An 18,784-nucleotide genomic window follows, 5' to 3' on the forward strand; every position below is an offset into this window, starting at 1 on the left:
GCAACCTGATCCCATCTCCTCTGCTAGGAGCAAGAGCTGTCTTTAAATCCAAATATCCTCCAATGCCCCTGCCCTCTCCAGCAATGCAGCCCGGCTGGAGGAGCAGCTCCCTGCGGGCTCCAGCTGTGCTGGGTGCAGAGCTTTGGCTTCCTCACCCAGCTGGAAATGCCCATCCCAGCTGGAAATGCCCATCCCAGCTGGAAATGCCGATCCCGGCTGGAATTGCCCATCCCAGCTGGAATTGCCAATCCCAGCTGGAAATGCCCTTCCCAGCTGGAAATGCCGATCCTCGCAGGAGCCCGGAGTCCTGAGCACCAGAGGAGCGCGAGAGCAGCAGCATCCTCACCGGGATGGGATGGGATGGGATGGGATGGGATGGGATGGGATGGGATGGGATGGGATGGGATGGGATGGGATGGGATGGGATGGGATGGGATGGGATGGGATGGGATGGGATGGGATGGGATTTATGGGATCTGGAGCCAAGACTAGTGCTGGGATCAAGAAGGGAGGGCTCAGCTTCCCCAGCCGTGCTGGGCTCAGGAAGGGAGGGAGGGCTCAGGAATCAGGAGCAGTGCCGGGATCAGAAGGAAGGGAGGGCACTGGAATCAGGAGCAGTGCCGGGATCAGGAGGAGGGAGGGCTCAGGAATCAGGAGCAGTGCCGGGATCAGGAGGAAGGGAGGGCTCAGGAATCAGGAGCAGTGCCGGGATCAGGAGGAGGGAGGGCTCTGGAATCAGGAGCAGTGCCGGGATCAGGAGCAGTGCCGGGATCAGGAGGAGGGAGGGCTCAGGAATCAGGAGCAGTGCCGGGATCAGGAGGAGGGAGGGCTCAGCATCCCCAGCTGACGCTGCCCGCTGCAGCGCTCCGCAATGGCTGTGCCCGCCGGCGCTGAGCTCATCCCGCAGCCTGCCGGCCTCACCTGCCCTTAGCTCTGCTCGGATCTGCCTCCGCACTACCTGGTGAGCACATTTTACTCTATTCTTGCGGGATTTTTAGTCGTTTTTATTTTATTTTCCTTCTCTGTCCTCTCGGTGCTTCCCTGGACCAATCGATGCATCATCACTCCTGTTCAGAGGACAGAGATGGAAAACAGAACCATATGCAGCAGGGATGGATTATTTTTTCTATCCTTTTGCAGTGTGAATCATAAAAATCGTTTTAAATGTGTCTGCTGGAGCAGTCTATAGGTTTTATCTGAAGTGCAGTGCAGGCACTGGTGTGCGGCATGAAGGAGAGATGTTTCTGCCTACCTGTGCTTATTAATCAGTGCCTACCTGTGCTGCTTAATTAGTGCCTAACTGTGATGCTTAATTAGTGCCTCCCTGTGCTTATTAATTAGTGCCTACCTGTGCTTATTAATCAGTGCTTACCTGTGTAATGTAAATATAAATATGGACATAATGTGTGATAGATAGATAGATAGATAGATAGACAGACACATACACAGACAGATTTGTTGCACATTTGCTGCTGCCTAAGGGCCTTGTGGGCTCTGTTTTCAGACATTTGGCATTCTGTGTTTGAGTTGTTTCCCCGTCCTCCCTTAGGGCTGGATGTAGCCGTGGCTCTGATTGGCAAAGCTTCGCTCTCGGTGCCAGGAAGGGGATGGCTCTGCCTGGCACCAGGGCCCAGCTGCACCCTCCTGCTCCTTTATCCCTCGGGACTGCAGGGAGTCTGTGTGGTGTGTGATGCCCTGGAAATGCCAGGTCAGTGCTGAACCTCCTCTGCAGCTGAGATGCTGCTGGCTGGGGCAGCACACGCCCTGGTGGATTGCTGGGACAGATAATCTGTGTGTGTGCTGACCGAGGAACTGATCTGGGCATTTCCTGTTTGCTGAACTCTGTGCTGTGTGTCTCAGAACTGCTTCCCATGGCAGCCCTGTCCCCACGGGGAAATCATCCCTGTCCCCACGGGGAAACCATCCCTGTCCCCTTGGGGAAACCATCCCTGAACCCACGGGGAAACCATCCCTGTCCCCTTGGGGAAACCATCCCTGAACCCACGGGGAAACCATCCCTGTCCCCACGGGGAAACCATCCCTGTCCCCACGGGGAAACCATCCCTGAACCCATGGGGAAACCATCCCTGAACCCATCAGGAAATCATCCCTGTCCCCACGGGGAAACCATCCCTGTCCCCTTGGGGAAACCATCCCTGAACCCATCAGGAAATCATCCCTGAACCCATGGGGAAACCATCCCTGTCCCCTTGGGGAAACCATCCCTGAACCCATCAGGAAATCATCCCTGAACCCATGGGGAAACCATCCCTGTCCCCTTGGGGAAACCATCCCTGAACCCATGGGGAAATCATCATCCCTGTCCCCTTGAGGAAATCATCATCCCTGTGCCCATAGGGAAACCATCCCTGTCCCCATCAGGAAACCATCCCTGTCCCCATAGGGAAACCATCCCTGTCCCCACGGGGAAACCATCCCTGTCCCCACGGGGAAAGCATCCCTGTTCCCATCAGGAAATCATCCCTGGCAGTGCCCAGGGCCAGGCTGGATGGGGCTTGGAGCCCCTGGCAGAGCTGTCCCTGTCCATGGTAGGGCTGGAATGGATGAGCTTCAATGTGACTCCCAACCCAAACCTGTCTGAGCTTTTCATTCTATTCTGTGCTGTTTGACCTAAAAAGAGAAAGTTTTTTTATTTTTCTTTCCTGCTGCTTGCTCCCTCAGTCATTTTAAATGTGATTTATCTCATCCAGATTACTTTTCAGCTCATGGGATGCCTCTACTGACACTGCTAAAAATGGAGGCAGAAACTAGAAAGCACATTGCAGTTGGGTTGACTTTTGCCTGTCATTTCACACATTGTGATACAGCCAGAGAAGTGTGTGTAGTACAAAATAATAATTTCCTGGCAAGAAAGACTCACAGCTGCCAGCCTGGGCTCTCAGCTGACATGCAGCATCCTTGAGCTGCCACCTCTCTGCACTTGGGCTCCTCTGTCTGTGTGAGGGCTGGCTGCTGTTTGATTTGTGCTCAGCAACTGGAGGTTTCTCAGGGATTAGAGGATTACTTGGCTTTGCAGTGGAATTTCTGCCTGGTTTGTGTTGGCTCTTGGCAGTTTCCTGACTCTAACCCCTTGTTCTTCACCTGCAAATAGCAGACTGGTCGGAATTTTGGTGTTTGCAGAGGTGATTAAAAGGCCAATGTGTGGGGCCACAAGAATGGCCTGACCAGAGGAAAGTGCATTTGTCAGCAGGGCCCTGATGGAGAAAACAACACCCCCCTTGAATAAGGCTTCAGAGAATGTGCTGAAGGCTCATGGGTTGTCTTGACAAACACCAGTCTGGGATATATTTGTGGAACTGTGTGCCTGTAAATCCCTCCCTTGGTTATGCTCAGTTGTCAACACCTCCCACGTGGTGAAGTTCCACCAAGTTTCCCAGTGCACTGTCAGTTTACATGAAGAGTAAAACTTTGCTTCGCATTTTTTCCCCCTAAAATGCATCTCCAGAATATTACTTTTTATTGCAGATGGCTTGAATTCAAAGTAGCACCAGCAAATGAATGTTAACAAGTGAAGTCCTTTAAATAATGATCTTTAACAATTTCCCTTAAAACATGTGTTCTCAGCTTGTCACCTTCTGTGCTGCAGTTCTTCATGTATGATCAGGGACAGAGGCTCAGCTTAAAATGGAAAAATAATTTAGAAAGCAAATCCTAAACATTTTACACATCCTGGTTGACTGGGATGTAGGATTTGAAACCATCCAACCACTCTGGGAGTGAGATCCTAACAGCACTGAACAATTTAAAGACACATAACATTTGTATGAATATATTTTATAGTAAAAGCAGACAAATATTAACCAATGCTTCAGAAATCCCAATGAAATCACTTGTGGGATTCTGTCTTTTTTTGCCCACAGTGGTCCAGGAGCATGAACCTGGATGCAGAGTTCAGAGAGCTTCCTTCTCCCCACAGCAGGGAGTGTTGGCTGCAGCTGTGACAAAATGCTGCTCCATTTCTAGCAGTCATTTAACCTGGAAAGCAAATTCCTGATTTTCCTTTGCATGTACAGCCAAACGTGCCATGCCCAGATAAACCCCCAGAGGTCTCAGGAATTGAGTGGAATTCTGTAGAAAGGACTCTCGTGGAGAATGGCCTCGTGGCAGATGTTTGAAAGTCTCTTCACTCGTGCAGAGCTGCAGCTCTTTGCAGGCACTCCTGCTCAGGGGTTTGTTACCCACTGCTGCTCAGAATTGAGAGGAGGGGTCAGTGGATTTCACAGAGCCTGAGGAGACACAGCTGGGAAGGGTTTCAGAGGATGTCTGCAGGATAAAAGGCCTTTCCCAGACACACAGGCCAGCAGCAGGGAGTGCAGCCTTGGCTTTCCTGAAACCCAGAGGAGATCCTGGGGCTGGAACTGCTGCACTGGTCACTCGACCTTGGCAAGGTCATGGCCAACAGGGCTCTACAAAAGGGTCACTTTAGCTGCAGAAAGTGTCTTTTCCACGCCCTCACCTCATGTTCTGGCTGTGTTTGCCCTGTTGGTGGTCCCAGCTCAGCAGGGCTGCCCAGGGAGGGGCTGCAGGACCCTGGGATGGGATCATGGAAAGGGGGAGGCAGGGGCTGGTGTTTCACAGCCTGGGGCTGTGCTTGGATAGCTGACCCCAATGTGTGGATGAACCAAAACTTATAAAAGTGTAAAACTCATGACCGGGATCCATCTGGGGTTTGTTTGGGTGCAGCCCCATCCAGGCTCTGCACTGCCCAAGGTGAATCCTTTCAATAAATTCCTATTTTATCCGTTTTGCTCTGCCCAGTCTCTGTTCCAGCTCAGCCTTTTACAGTAATGGGATGATGAAGCATAAAGTGTTATGTTTGTTAGAAGCATTTATCGGGTCAGGGCAGGAGTCGGTGGCCACGGTGCCGACCTGGTTGCCCTCAGGGCGTTGTTTCAGTGTCGCTGTCCATGGTCCTGCTGAGCCGTGTCCCCGTGTTGGGTCTGAGATACAAGGGAATGCTCTCGAAGGAAAATTGATTTGTTGTGTAGTATAACAAGCAACTGGAAAACACTCAATGGTCAGAATGTATCTGTTTAATAATAATAATAATAATAATAATAATAATAATAATGATAATAATGATAATAATAATAATAATAATAATAATAATAATAATAATAATAATAATAATAATAATTAATAATAATAAATGCCTGCAGTGGTTAAAAGCCTTTTCTCTCCAATCAAAATGCCTTTGGGATTTCTACTGTGGCTACTAATGGCTAATTAAAAATTTGCTGTACTGGTAGATCCTTGTGCCCACCACATTCCCAGCTGTCCCTGAAGGATCTGGGGTGGATTTGGGGTTTGTGAGCCAGCCCTGGTCCTTGCCAGAGCTGTTCTGCAGGGCTGGCAGGGCTCCTGGCACCCCCAGCCCCATCCCAGCCCCTCTGCCCTGCCTCTGCCCCCTCCCCTCTGGGGAAACAGGCAGTGGGGAAAGGGGCTCAGCCTGGGGAAAAGGAGCCTCAGGGTTGGACTCTGCTCCCAGGGAACAGGGACAGGAGGAGAGGGAATGGCCAGGGGATGCTCAGGTTGGATATTGGTAGAAAATATTTCATGGAATGCTCGTCCAGCCCTGCCCCAGGCTGTGTGTGTGGACGTGGCAGGTGGGGACATGGCCAGGGGTGGCCTTGGCTGTGCTGGGCTGGCATCTGAACTCAGTGACCCAGGGGCCTTTTCCAGCCAGAACCATTCCACAATTCTGTGAGTTAGCAGCACAGTCAGAGACAAATCAAAATCAGGGTGGGCTTTGGGTTTAGTTTTTCCCCCCTTTCAGAAACACACAGCTGGCTCCTGAATGTGCACATGCAGAAATTGTAGTTCCACAGATTGCAGATCCCAGTTTACAGGGACAGAACCAGCACTGCCAAAGCTCTGGGCTTGGCTGCTTTGCAGAGTTGCAGGGGAAGGGGATCTCATTAGGATTTGTCCCCTCAGGATACGCTCAGGGACAGCAGGAGTTCAAGGAGCTGTTGCTTGGTAGGTGCCCCTTGTTACCTGTCAGTCACCCAGCAGGGCCAGCACTGACCTGGCTCCAGGCTGAGGGAGCTCTGCCAGCCAGCACTTCATAAACAAAGGCAATTTTTTGCTTTCTTTGGTCTGGAATTTAATTTTTTTTAAAATTCCCCTCTTAGTAAAATATCATTGTGTGTCCTAGCACCCATATGGTTTTGTCCTGACAAGGTTTTACAACCACAAATCAAGTGAAAAAACAAAGTGGAGAAACAAGCAGTGCAGGAATAGGATATATCATGGATACAAAGAGGAATGGAAAAGCCAGGAATGCTTGAAGGCTTCCTAGAGCTGTCCTGCAGGAAATGAGGGGTATGGATGGGTATGGATGGAGACAGGAAAAGCAGGGGCACAGGGCTGGGGACAGGCTCTAAGGCTGCTGTCAGAGCTCTCACCAAGAGCAGGAGCAGACAAATACAAGCATGGTCTTATCCCTCAAAGCTGTTTTTTGGTGTTTGGGGAGGCAGGGAGGGTTGGCAGTTTTTTGTTATTATTTTGTTTGTTCAGAGGGAAAAGTCTGAAACCCTGAAGCTCCAGGGTCTGGTTCCACCTCCTGCCGTGGGCAGGGACACTCCCACTGTCCCAGGTCACCCCAGCCTGGCCCTGGGTGGCAGGAGAGGGTCAGAGTCAGTCTGGCAGTGGCAGAGGTGGCACATCCCAGCCCCCAGGAGGATGGGAGCGTGAACAGACACCAAGCTCAATAAAGGACTTGTATAAACTTGGGGGGAAAGCCTTGGTGTGAAGCTTTCTCCCCTCCTTTCCCTGTAAATTCCCTGCCATTTGCTGTGGGGGTCCTTTTTCCTTGCAGGAGCTGAGCTGAAGTTTGGATTTGTTTTACCAAGAGCAGTAACAGTTCTGGGAGGGGAACAGGTTATTGGTTAGCTCGGTGTTCTGCATAAACATGTGAAAGCAAAGAGAAATAAATGTCTGCTAAAAATATCACTGCTGTTGGTTAAAAATAAGCCAGCCAACAGCTGAATTTGAGACTGAGGGGTATTACACAGGCACAAATGTTTTCTTTTCTGCTTCCATTTCCCTGCCAGCCACCACGGGGGGGTCGGGGAGGGTCAGGGAGCTCCGGAGCAGACGTGGCTCCCAGGCAGGGATGTGTGTACAGGCAGGGATGTGTGTACAGGGATGTGTGTGCACAGGGATGTGTGTACAGGGATGTGTGCACAGGCAGGGTGTGTGTGCACAGGGATGTGTGTGTACAGGCAGGGATGTGTGTGTACAGGCACAGGGATGTGTGTGCACAGGGATGTGTGTGCACAGGGATGTGTGTGTACAGGGATGTGTGTGCACAGGCAGGGTGTGTGTGCATGCAGGGATGTGTGTGCAGGCAGGGATGTGTGTGCACAGGGATGTGTGTGTGCAGGCAGGGATGTGTGCGCAGGCAGGGATGTGTCTGTACAGGCAGGGATGTGTGTACAGGCAGGGTGTGTGTGCACAGGGGTGTGTGTGCACAGGCAGGGATGTGTGTGCACAGGCAGGGGTGTGTGTGCACAGGCAGGGATGTGTGTGCACAGGGGTGTGTGTGTGCAATGACAGGGATGTCTGTGCACAGGCAGGGATGTGTCTGTACAGGCAGGGATGTGTGTGCAGGGATGTGTGTGCACAGGGATGTGTGTGCACAGGGATGTGTGTGTACAGGGATGTGTGTGCACAGGCAGGGTGTGTGTGCACAGGGATGTGTGTGCAGGCAGGGATGTGTGTGCACAGGGATGTGTGTGTGCAGGCAGGGATGTGTGCGCAGGCAGGGATGTGTCTGTACAGGCAGGGATGTGTGTACAGGCAGGGTGTGTGTGCACAGGGGTGTGTGTGCACAGGCAGGGATGTGTGTGCACAGGGGTGTGTGTGTGCAATGACAGGGATGTCTGTGCACAGGCAGGGATGTGTGTGCACAGGGGTGTGTGTGTGCAATGACAGGGATGTGTGTGCAATGACAGGGATGTGTGTGCACAGGGATGTGTGCACAGGCAGGGTGTGTGTGCACAGGGATGTGTGTGCACAGGGATGTGTGTGTGCAATGACAGGGATGTCTGTGCACAGGCAGGGATGTGTCTGTACAGGCAGGGATGTGTGGCCTGGCAGGGATGCACTCCTGCATCCCCCATCACAGTGAGAGGCAGCAAAGGCCCAGGGCTGTTGGAGCAGCAGCTGCATCCTTGGATGGAGTTTGAGGTGTTGTACACAGCACTGCATGGCACAGAGCCCAGTGAACCTGGCTGTGGCAGGTGTCCCAGCTTTACTGGGAACATGATTTCATGTCTGCTATTTCATATGAATGAAATGGCTCTGGGATCATCATTTCATGTCTGTTATTTCATATTAATGAGAGTCATCTATTTAAAGTAACCTGCCTGTGAGCTTAGGTCCTTCCAGGTTCCCTGGAGTTCTGAATTCCAAGCTGGCTTGGCTCACAGACAGTAAAATTTTTTGAGATGTTTTTTCATATTCCTATCACCCCAATCAGTTTTGTTCCATCTAAATTCAGGCCATCAGCCATGCAGGGCTGGTAGGAGTCATTTGCTACTCCAGTTGTTATTTCATTGCTGTTGTTTTCATGCTCAGACCCATCTCTGGCTCTGAGTTGTGTCCTGCCCACTGCTGACAATAAAGCAAAAATGTGAAGGGAAAACCTGACTGGGCCAAGCTTTCCCTGGAGGTCAGAGCCCGGTGTCATTTCCTGTGCAGCCCCAGCAGGTTCCTGCTTCCCAAGGATGCTCAGTGCAGTGAGCACTCCCAGCCAGGCTGCCCTCAGAACTGTGTCACTGTCTCACTTGCTGTCTCCTCGTGAGCAGAGGGCTCTGAGGCAGCTCAGAGAGAGCAGCTCTCTGGGAAATGTCACATTTGGCAGCCTTGCAGCACCTCTTCAGAATGTTTCATTTGGGTGATGAAATATTTGTAATATTCTTGCTGGGATACAGGATTTGTTTTGGTTTTTTTTTTTTTTTTTTTTTTTTTTTAAATTGCAACACATCGACTTTGAAGATGAAGCATAAAAATTATTTTTAGCATTTGCTGCTAAGTCATCAGAGATGATAAAGGAGAAAGAGCAACATTTATAGCTCCTTCTCTTTGGCAAAAGCAGAAAAACCCCATCCTCCTTCCTGGCTGAGTAAGGAGATTTCCTCAAAGTTGATCTCACAACACTTGCAGTGCCACCCCAATGGCAGGGACACCTTCACTGTCCCCAGTGTCCAGCCTGGCCTTGGCACTGCCAGGGATCCAGGGGCAGCCACAGCAAATCTGGAATTCCATCCCAGCCCCCAGGGAACAATTCCTGCCCAAATCCATCCAAATCTACCCATTCTCAGCTCAAAGCCATTCCCTGTGTCCTGTCCCTCCATCCCTGTCCCCAGTCCCTCCCCAGCTCTCCTGGATCCCTTCAGGCTCTGCAGGGGCTCTGAGCTCTCCTGGACCCTTCTCCTCTCCAGGGAGCACCCCCAGCTCTCCCAGCCTGGCTCCAGAGGGGCTCCAGCTTCAAAATAAGGCTTTAAAATTCTTGATTTTAATTAAACATAAGTGCTTCTAAAAATTCAAGTGCCATTCTAAAACATTTCATTTTCGTTTTTGACAGCATCTCAATTTCCCCGCTTAATGTTTTGACTAAAATGATCCAGAAATAAATCCATCATCAAAAACTGCTCCAGGCAGCTGTGGGAGGGTTGGAGTGCCCATCCCTGGAGGTGTCCAAGGAAGGACTGGAGGTGGCACTGAGTGCTCTGGGCTGGGGACAAGGTGGGGGTGGGCACAGGCTGGACTCCAAGGGCTTGGACTCCTTGCCCAAGCTGAATATTTCTTTGATCCTGTGTGTCAGACATTCCTTGTGCTGCAGGGAGGGTCACTGGGAACCTCAGGCACCGATGTGCAGCATCATTGCCCGTTTTTAGAAAGGGAAAGGAAAGGCAGAGGAGCAGCAGGTTTGGCCTCCATGGCAACAGCAGCAGCTCTGGGCTGTGCTCAGCGCTCAGCCCTGCCTGGGGAAGCTGCTCCTGAGCAAGGGCTTGTTTCCAGAATCTCTGTGGCTACAAGCCCTTTGCCAGGGAAGAGAATTGTGTTTCCCTACCCCAGCTGGCAGAGGGATGTGTGCTGTGCTCTGGGATGCTGCTGGAGACCCCCAGAGAGCCTGGCCCCGCTGAGAAAGGGGAGCAGGGCAAGCTCTGAGCACTGAAAATCTCTGTTCAGCTCACAGAATTTCATTATTTCATTCCCATTCCCTCCTGTTTATTCCCCACTCTGTTGGAAGGTTCCAGCCCTTGGCATGGGTTGGGAGTGGACACTGGGGCTTGGAACCACCTGGGGTGGTGGAAGGTGTCCCTGCCATGGCAGGGGTGGAGTCAGAGGAGCTTTGAGCTCCTTTTCAACCCAACCCAAGCTGGGATTTTAGGGATTTAACAAATACAGCAGTCAGACTGCTGAAAGAAATGGCTGAGTCTGGAGAGGTTGCAGCCTTCCCTGGGCCTGGCTCCCCCTCCCAGAGGAGTTCTGGTGTGTGATTAGGGGCAGTCTGCTGGGTTCTGTCCTTGGGGGGTCGGGGCTGTGCCCCCCTTCCCTTTGAACCCGGCCAGTGCACGGGGCTGGGAGCAGCAGGAGCACAGCCCTGCTCTCCTGGGCTTTGCAGGCTCTTTGAAATTGGGATTCTCTACTGCTTCAGGCTAATATTGATTTTTTTTTCTGTTTTTATTACTTTTTTATTCAAGTATTCACCTCATGTCTCCTGCATGACATGAAAATTTCATTCTGCTTTCTTACTCATTCACTCATTGAACCCATTCTAAAACTCTCAATTGCATCTTGTATTTCTCTTTTTAAAGAAGATGCTGTTCACTGTTTCACACCTGAAAACTGTACCTGATGCTCTCTGATATTTTAGTGGTTTGAACAGATTTCTGTCTGTCTGAGATGTCAGAATTCTGTCTGTATCCCTTCTGTATGTATGTGTTCTGTGTCTCTGCTGCACCAACTTTTGGCTGCTGCTGGAGCACCCTGTGTCTCAAAACCTGGTCAGAAGCTTTGTAACCTCAAGGACTTTGTTAAATCCATGGAAATTTGCAGGATGTGTTTGGGTGCCAGCACAGGAAGCAAGACAAGACAGTCCTTTTATGTAAATGGCATCTGCATTTGTGCTTCTAATTAAAAAACAGAAGGGAAAAGCTTTCTGTAATTAAAGGACGTGTTTGATTATTTGTCACAGGCTGGATTCTGGGGCACTTCTGGTTAGATCATTCTGGAAGTAACTTCAGCTTTCCCTCTCCATGGGAGAAGGAACACTGTCCTTTGTCCTGGTCAGAGCTGCCATGGGCAGGGACTCCTATTCCAATTCCCATTCCCATCCCCATTCCCATTCCATTTCTGTTCCCATTCCCATTCCCATTCCCATTCCCATTCCATTTCTGTTCCCATTCCCATGCACATTCCTGTTCTCATTCCTATTCTTATTCCTATTCCCATTCCCGTTCCCATTCCTATTAACATTTCCATTCCCATTTCTGTTCCCATTCCCATTCCTGTGCACATTCCTGTTCCCATTCCCATTCCCATTCCCATTCCTATTAACATTCCCATTCCCATTCCTATCCCCATCCCCATCCCCATCCCCATTCCACTTCCATTCCCATTCCCATTCCCGTGCACATTCCTGTTCCCATTTTCATTCCCATTCCTATCCCCATCCCCATTCCATTCCCATTCCCATTCCCATGCACATTCCTATTCCTATTCCTATTCCCATTCCTATTAACATTCCCATTCCCGTTCCCTTTTCCATTCCCATCCCCATCCCCATTCCCATTCCATTTCTGTCCCCATTTCCGTTCCCATTCCCATTAACATTTCCATTCCCATTTCTGTTCCCATCCCCATCCTCGTTCCCCATCCCCGTTCCTGTTCCCGTTCCCGCTCAGCACAGGCCCTGCACTCCCAGGATGATGTGGGGCTGGCAGCAGCGATTATTTCCCAGGCTGGCAGCAGTGATTATTTCCCAGGCTGGCAGCAGTGATTTCCCAGTGAACGCCACCTTTGCTTTTGGGTGCAGTGCAGGTGGAGCCCGGGCGCCTCTCCCCCTCGCCCAGCCCGGTTCCCACGCAGGCTCCGCGTTTGATTTTTTCCCCCAAGAAATCGTTTCCTGCCGTAACGCAGCCAGATGGGGAGGGCTCAGTGGGAACACCTCGGGAGAGGCTGGCAGAGCGGCGGATGCAGGAAGCAGATCCTCCCCGTAATACTGGCACGGTTTGGTAAGTTCCATCTGAAAAACCCAAAGCTGCTCCCTCCGTTTGCTGAGTCACAGCGCTCGGAGCCGGAGCCGTGACAGCCGGAGCGCAGGTGAGCGGGGCTCCGGAGCTGCGCCGGGGCTTTTCGGCCGGAGATGAATTTTAAATCCCATTAAAGCGCTCTGTAAGTTGAATTCCGTCTGTGGGCGGCTCGCAGGGCGGGGTGGCACGGCTGTGCCGGGATGGATGCCGGGCTCGGAGCGGCCGCGGGCGGTGCCGCCGGCTCGGGATGCGCGTCCCGGGCGGAGCGAGCGCTGCCGGGGCTGGCGGGGCCGGAGGGGCCCGGGGGGGCCGGAGAGCCCTGCCCGGTGCCAAGGGCACTTCTGCCAGGGCCGGTGCCGGTGTCGGGGCCGATCTGCCGGACCCGCTCTCCCGGTGCTGCTCTCCTGGATCCGCTCTCCTGGTGCCGCTTTCCCGATGCCGGTAACGGGGCCGCTCTCCCGTGCCCGGCTCTCCCCGTGCCGCTCTCCTGGATCCGTTCTCCCGATCCCGCTCTCTTGGAGCTGGTACCGGGGCCGCTCTCCCGGTGCCGCTCTCCCGTTCCCCGCTCTCCCGGTGCCGGTACCGGGGCCGCTCTCCCGGTTCCGCTCTCCCGGTTGCGCTCTCCCGGTGCCGGTACCGGGCCCGCTCTCCGGCTCCCCGCTCCCCTCGCCCCGCACTCCCCGCAGCCCCGGCCCGGGGCCGCTCCATCGCTCGCCCCGCGGTCCGTGCGCTGCGCTCCGGCCGGTGCGCGCTCCCCGGCTCGCTGTCCCCGGAGCTGTTTCATCTCCTCCAGCCCGCAGAGCCGCGTGTCACATCCAGAGGAATCTGTACACGGAGGAGGGAGCTGGGATTGCTGTAGGAAAGACAGGAGGGCTCCCTCACAGCAGGGAGGCTGCAGGGACGACAGGGACATTTCCTGAGCACCAGCAAAATGTAGCATTTGACACTTGGAGGTAGTTCTGGCTCTGTTGAAATGCTGCCAAGATATGTATTATCTAGGCAGAAAAATGCTCTTGGGCTGCTATTTCCAGTGTGTCTGTGGTCATTTCAATTGCAGATTTGTTTCCTGAAGCCGTTATTATTGTTAGACATGTTTTCCTTGTACTTTTTAAGAAGCTTTTAAGGAGTTGCAGAACCCTCAGTACCTTTAGGAGCTGTGAAGCTGCTGACCCGTGGGTAATCAGCTCTCCCCCAGCTGCCTGAGCACTGCAGGTGGCTGTGCCCTGAGCTGACATCCCTGAGGGATGGAGCAGAATCATGGAATCATGGAATCATAGAATCACAGAACTGATAAGGTTGATGATCATCAGATCCAACTCCTGACCCACAGCACCACTATGTTCACCTGCAAACCAAGTCCCTAAGTGTCACATCTGCATATTTTTAAACATTTCCAAGGCTGCTGACTCCATCCCTGCCCTTGGCAGCAAAGGACAAGCCTTTCCCTTTTTTTGTGTAGAATTTTTCCCTGATCTCCAACCCAAACCTCCCCTGGTGCAACTTGAGGCTGCTTGCTCTCATCCTGAGGAGTTCAGTGGGGTCTCTCCTCCCAGCCCCTTGTCCCCACTCCTGAGCCTCTGTGCCCTCCCCTCTCCTCCTGCCCAGCAGGGCTCTCCCAGCTGGGCCTGTCCCGTTCTGCTCTCTGCACCAAGCAAGGCCAAAGCAGGAGCTGTGATTCCAGCACAGAAATAATAACTGGGAAGGACAATAACAGAACTCTCCCCCACAGGCTGCTGACTTGCTGTGGCTGCTCTGGGGCTGGGCACTGCCTCCAGCACCAGGGACTCAGCTCCTGTCTTTTCCTCCCCTGTCCAGCCTGGCCAGTGGTGTTTGACCCCAGGAGCAGCAGAATGATGATCCCAGGGTTTGTGGTGTGTGGGAGATTCATCTTTCCACTGGAAAAATCCTTTTATTTCCTGCCAGTGCCCACAGGGTGGTTTCTTGTTCTTGCATTAGTACAAAAAAGTGACTGAAACATCCTTTTCACCTACACAGTATCAACCATTTAATAACTTCCTGTTCAATGCCCCTTCCAAACCATCCCAGATCCTGACTCTTTTATCACCTGGTCTCACCTATTATGTTTCATTTAGGAGAATTGGAGTGGATTAGTGAGTGCCTGCCATTTAGCTTTCTGCAGCATCATAATGCTTCTCCTCTGCTTTCACATCTCCTGCCACTGTAATACCTTATTTACACTGCTGTGTGCACAACAGATGTCCTCAGTGATGGCTTGATCCTTCCTCCTAAATCTCTGTGTGCAGGATATGTCAAATTGTATTTTTAAATGTAGATTATCTTGTACTTTCACAGATTGAATTTCATGTTGCTAAGTTACCTATTTTTTCTGGTTTGAGGTTATTGGGGTTTTTTTCCTTCTGCTTGCCTGCCTTGTCCTCTTTCCTGATTGACCTACATAATCCTCTGTTATCAGCAGGTTTTTGTCCTGCCCTTTCCTCTTTAGCAGGTCACCAGGACACTGAGCACTGCCAGCCCCTGCTCTGGGTCTCAGAGCTCACAGCTGGGAATCTCCCTGGAGCAGGAGCTCCTTTGTTGTGATCCCCCACCTGTGACACTCACACTGCCCAGTCCCCTCTCAGGGATGCCAGGGTGAGGGTTGGGGTGCCCTGGCTGCTCCCACCAGCTCAGCTATTCTGTGATTCCACAGCTCCTGGGCAGGAGAGTCCAACCCTGGAGTGTCCTTGTGAAACTGAGATCCAGTTTCCATCCTGGCTCCCCATCACCTCTCAGTGCCAGGGTTCCCTGAGTTCACTCTGCTGCCCCAAGCACAGCCCAGGTTTCTCAGCCCCTCTGCCTGCTGGGCAGGGGCTCCTGCCTGGCTGTAATGAGCAATGTTTGGGTTCAGAGAGCCCCAGGCTGCTCCTGCTGCTGCCCAGAGCTCTGCAGAACTCCCTCAGTGCCCTGCAAACCCTGGCTGGGCTGGGGGCTCATCCCAGCCTGGAGCATCCCTGCAGCCCGGCCAGAGCAGACTGGGATCAGCCAGACGGGCACAGCCCCTTGGCTGGGCATCAGCCACTTTCCCTGAGGGAGCAGGGGCTGAAGGCTGAAGGGCAGGGGAGTCCTGAGCCCAAATCCCAGCTTAGCCAGCTGCCACACTGACCCGGTGCCTGGGGCAGGCTGCTGCAGCTGCTGCTGGAGCGCTGTCCCACATCATGGAGCACATTCCACACGGAAAGGCAGGGCTGGTGCTTCTCCTGATCATTGCACAGCCCCTGAGGGCAGATTCCTGCAGGGCAGGGCTTTCCCTGAGAGGAGGGATCAGCCAGGAGATGCCACTTGGGAATGAGTCACTTGGCCTCAGAACTCCAGGGAGTCAATGGCAGTGACCCAAGGAGAGCACAGGCAGAGGCAGCTCTTGAAGTTCTGCTTTCCCCCACAGCTTTTTTTTTCTTTTTAACTATTTGTTGTTAGTCTTGGTTAAAAAAAAAAAAAAAAAAAAAAAAAAAAAAAAAAAAAAAAAAAAAGTTCTAGAGCTGTTGTGTTGAAAATAAGATTTTCCCAGAGAAATGGATCCTAAAATCCCAGAATGGTTTGAGTTGGAAGGGACATCAGAGCCCACCCAGTGCCACCCCTGCCATGGGCAGAAACCTTCCCCTGTCCCAGGCTGCTCCAGCCCCAGTGTCCAGCCTGGCCTTGGGCACTGGGATGGGGCAGCCACAGCAAATCTTAGATGGGGCTTGTTCAGCCTGGATCCCTGGAATGGTGATGGGACAGGGATGGTGATGGGACAGGGATGGTGATGGGACAGGGATGGTGTGGACAGGGATGAAGATGGGACAGGGATGAAGATGGGACAGGGATGGAGATGGGACAGGGATGGTGATGGGACAGGGATGGTGTGGACAGGGATAGTGTTGGGACAGGGATGAAGATGGGACAGGGATGAAGATGGGACAGGGATGGTGTGGACAGGGATGGTGATGGGACAGGGATGAAGATGGGACAGGGATGAAGATGGGACAGGGATGGTGTTGGGACAGGGATGGAGATGGGACAGGGATGGAGATGGGACAGGGATGGTGATGGGACAGGGATGGTGATGGGACAGGGATGAAGATGGGACAGGGATGAAGATGGGACAGGGATGGTGTTGGGACAGGGATGAAGATGGGACAGGGATGGTGTTAATCCCTGCCCCCAGTGGTACCACCTCTCTAGTAGTTGGACATGCTCCTGTTTCCTTCCTAAATCACCATTAATGTTTATTTATGGTGCTGTTACTTTATGTTCATGATTGTATTTCTGAGGATCACTTTTGCCATTCAGGAACAGGGCAGAGGAGGGCTGGACAGGGGGGACACTCAGCAAGTGTCACAGAAAGGTCATTTAAACCAGGCTATTTAGTAATGAAAAATCAGGTTTGAACTAATCTGATCCTCAGTTTTTCAGGCTGCAGGAACAGCTTTTCTCTAGAGCCTGATGGACATCTCCCAACTGTTTGCATTTGGGAGATTAATCGACTTTCCATTCAAATTCTTGTCTGTTGCTGCAAAATGTCAATTTTTATCTTGATTTAGAGCTGGGCACACACCTACCGAGAAGTAAAGCACAGTGTCAAATAGAAATGTGATTTTTGGATTGCCTGAAGAAAGGTTCCCACTCCCATCAGAGTCCTTTCCTGCTGCCCAGTTCCTCACAGCTGAATTGGATGATGATGAGTCACTCTGGAAATTAACCTTAATTCTGCAATCCAAAGCACACTGGTTTTGTTGCCACTGTTGAGTCTGTTATTTTTCAAGCTAATTTATAAATTAAATAAATCCAAGAACTGAAAATCTTTTGTAAGAGTGCAGCAATTAAATCCTGCCTTTTCCATGCTCAAATCCAGCTGTGTTGTGTGTTGGTGCCGAGGAGGGCTGGAGAGGTGGCATTAAACAGTTATTTAGGGATGTTAATAACATGTTTCAAATGTTTCCATCAAGTGCTTTTGGATGGTGCGGTGCCATCTGTGTTACAGTTGATTTAGTTAATTACACAGCGTGGATTCCTGGGAGGAGGGGTGGCGCTGCTCACAGCTCGTTGTGAGCTCGATCAGGCAGTGACACGCAATTCAGCTCCTGGAACTGGAATACATCCCTCGCTAACAGCCCTCCCCAAATTCTGCTGAGTTGCTCCAGTTTCATGGGTAATGTGGATGGGTGTGTTGTTGGAGTTTATTGCAGAAACACCAATGGGGTTTTGTACCTCAAATATTGGGGGTTACCTGAGAAAAGGGAGAAATCACTTTCCTACCTACTCACCCGTTTTTAATTAGTTATTGCTCTTTCTGCAAATTAGCCCTAAGGGCTGCACAATTAAACAGGTTTAAAATGCACCTGTTGGGATTTAGCAGCAATTGTGTTTGCCAGCATTGCACCCAGAGACTCCTGAGCTGGGACCCCCAGGGTCATCCAGCCCAGTTCTGTCCCTGCCCAGACCCCCCAAAAATCCCACAAATCCCACCCTGGGCATCCCTGGAGCCTGGGCAGTGCCCAGCACCCTCTGGGGGAAGAACCTTTTCCTAAAATCCGACCTAAACCCTCCCTGGCCCAGCTGCAGGTGCTCCCCATAAACCTCATTAGTTTCATAATTGACACCCAGCTGTGGTTCCTGTGGTTTGCACTTAAACCCAAAATCCTGTATGAAACTCCTGATGAAGAAGCAGAGGATGGGGTTTTGGTCCGTGGGTGTGGCACAAACCTTCCCACGAAGCTGCAAATGTGGAGTTCACAAAGAACATGACCCACCCATCAACGGGTTAAAGCAGCAACGGTGGGAGGATTAATCCTTGAGGAAGAATTCAGGTCAGTCGGGTTTGACATGTGTCTGTTGGAGCTGGAATTGATCTAATCCTCAGCAAAACTTTGGCCAGACTTCCATCTGCAGGGTGGGGGGAGGAATTATTTTAAATCTGAAGCAGATATTATTTCGTGAGGGACAGGTTTCAGAGCTTGTCTCACACTGGGAAGAGTTGGTTGTTATTTATTTCCCTTCTGGGTGTGGATTTTTGGTTTCCAGCAGCTGCAGGTACCAGGGGTATTAACTCTGCCTCCAGCAGGAGCAGGGACGGGTCAGATGTGCCTCTGCATGTCTGGGTTGAGTCAATCTCATTGCTTGGATTTATTAAAAAAATCCTCATAGAATGTCCAGGGCAGGAAGCAGAGCTGGGGAGGGGCTGGAGCCCCAGGTCCAGAGCAGGGACAGGAGCAGAGGGAACAGCTCAGGGTGGATTTTGGGAATAATTTCCCCATGGAAAGGGAGCTCAGGGGTTGGAACTGCCCAGGCAGGGCTGGATCCCATCCCTGGAGTGTCCCAGGAATTCCTGGAGCTGGCACTGGGTGCTCTGGACAGGGTGGGGATGGGCACAGCTGGGACTGGATGATCCTGGAGAGCTTTTCCAGCCTCAGGGACCCAGGACTGGCTCCTGTGGTTCTGCCTGTGAAGGAAATGCACAGCACAACCCTGTGAGCAGCACAATTCCTGTCTTGGCCATTGTT

The 18,784-nt window shown here is 51.9% G+C and overlaps 1 protein-coding gene across 8 annotated transcripts in view; it reads left to right on the forward strand.

Annotated features, from left to right (window-relative positions):
- Positions 1-793: 793 nt before the first annotated feature.
- JAKMIP3 (Janus kinase and microtubule interacting protein 3) overlaps positions 794-18,784 on the forward strand; it is a 56,895-nt gene continuing 38,904 nt past the window's right edge. For all 8 annotated transcript variants that reach the window (XM_056495226.1, XM_056495223.1, XM_056495222.1 and 5 more), the window contains exon 1: positions 794-961. The gene's annotated coding sequence lies outside the window, so the exon portion shown is untranslated. The remainder of the gene's footprint in view (positions 962-18,784) is intronic.

This window comes from Oenanthe melanoleuca, chromosome 6, assembly GCF_029582105.1.
Source record: "Oenanthe melanoleuca isolate GR-GAL-2019-014 chromosome 6, OMel1.0, whole genome shotgun sequence".
NCBI lineage: Eukaryota > Metazoa > Chordata > Aves > Passeriformes > Muscicapidae > Oenanthe > Oenanthe melanoleuca.